Source organism: Myotis davidii, unplaced genomic scaffold (assembly GCF_000327345.1).
Source record: "Myotis davidii unplaced genomic scaffold, ASM32734v1 scaffold217, whole genome shotgun sequence".
NCBI lineage: Eukaryota > Metazoa > Chordata > Mammalia > Chiroptera > Vespertilionidae > Myotis > Myotis davidii.
The window spans coordinates 1,984,004-1,985,994 of NW_006290034.1; positions in this window are offsets into that span (position 1 = coordinate 1,984,004).

The following is a 1,991-nucleotide window of genomic DNA, read 5'->3' on the forward strand; positions in this document are numbered from 1 at the left end:
ACACACACTTTCCTTTTCTCTCCCCTTCCAGAACATTCAAAAGCAAAGCTTCTTGCGTCCTTTGAGAGCCTGCCGTTAAGTGGAGGAGACTCTGGCACCGGTTAAGCCGAATCCTCTTACCTCTGTGTCTCAATGTCTCCGTTTTGGTGTCTCTTGAGGAAAGGAAACCATCTGAAGCTCCCTTTCCCTTCCTCCCGCCCCCTGGAATGTCGGGTGGGGTTCCCCCCGGGTGATTCGGGTTTGCTGCCCCTCTGGTTCCCTATGCGCTTCCTGGGAGGTCACTTTTACTTGAAGCGATTGGATAAATAGGCAATAATTAAACAAGGAAACCAATGGCTTGATTTTTAAAATATTGAAATCTTTCACTCCCGTGGAGGCCATTGTAGGGTACCCCTGACGTCTAGGCTTTCGTCGGTCTTTTCATCAACGAAGCCTTTTACAAGCCCAGTCATCGCTGATGGTCGATGCTTACTAACAGGTCAGGGCCTTTGCTGAAATGTTTGCACGGAGCTCAGAGCCCACCACGGAGTTTCTTCTCTACCTCAAGGGTCTCACTTCCCCACAACCACGCACAGGAAAGGCTTCCTGTCAAACAGCAGCGAGGGGCCTCACCCTCTCAGCCCTCAGGCATCACTCCCACTCCTTCCCCATCTTGCTCCCTTTCACTCGGACCCTCCACCATCTCCCTCTGCAGCCTGCTTGCCTACCTGGTCCCTTTCTAGAACGGACATTTCTTAAGAACAAGGACATTTCTGCCTGGTTCTCGATGATAACCCGGGCACCCAGCACAGTGCCGGGCACATCGTAGACAGCAACTACTGGCTGAATGCACGAGGCACAGGCAGAAAGCACACGGCTACTTCGTGTTATGGAAAACACACCATGGTGACGAAGAGAAGCATTTACCTAAGATCTGTATTTTAGGAAAAGCAGGAATTATTTTTGTTTGTGTGCATGTTGCATTATTCCTACCACGCGTATCCTACACGAACAAATTCAAATTCTACTTTAGGTCTAATCTGGAGACCATAGAACCCTCATGCAGGAAGGCGTGGTACATGCAAGTGTGTTTTTCCCATGAGAGTCAATCTATACAATGATAGGGGTTAGTGACAGCAGTAAGAGCAACCTTCAGGCATCTGTCCAGTAACTGCACAGCGTTCTGATGGGAGAACTGGAAACCAAAGGCTCCCATTAGTTGACTGAATGGATTATTTTCTCCCGGAGCTTCTGGTCAGGAGACCTAGAGTTCCAAAGGGGCATCCACGGTTTCCATGGGAACTGCCGGGAACAACATTTGTGCCCCAGGCTTCTGAAACAGACCGAGTGAAGGAAGGTGAGCCAGAGCAGGGCAATTTAGGAACCCCCTGAGGACGCCTGCACAGGGGCGTGGGGGGCGTCGTCGGCCCCCATCACACCATCACCCTCTAGAGACAGCACCATGGCCACAGGCAATCCAAAATGAAGGACCGCGTGCCCTTGTGCCCCGTGGAGCTGTCCTCAGCCGATAAGTAGAGCGTCGCTGTGAGTGCATATTGTGCTTATGTGGTTAAGTAGGAGGCCGTTAAGTAACAATACCTACGTTCAAATAGCTACAATAAGTTGAAGTGTGTGAAAATCATATTTTGGAAATAATTTAGTATTGAATATAGGCTTTTATATTAATAACACATTTTTGTGTACGATGGCATGACAGCACGGCACACTCCTTTAATTCGACTATTATTCCTATGAGTTAGAAATTATGCCGAACCGGTTTGGCTCAGTGGATAGAGCGTCAGCCTGCGGACTCAAGGGTCCCAGGTTCGATTCCGGTCAAGGGCATGTACCTTGGTTGTGGGCGCATCCCCACTGGGGGGCATGCAAGAGGCAGCTGATTGATCTCTCGCATCGATGTTTCTAACTCTCTATCCCTCTCCCTTCTTCTCTGTAAAAGATCAATAAAATATATTAAAAAAGAGAAATTATTATAATTCCTACTTAACGGCAGA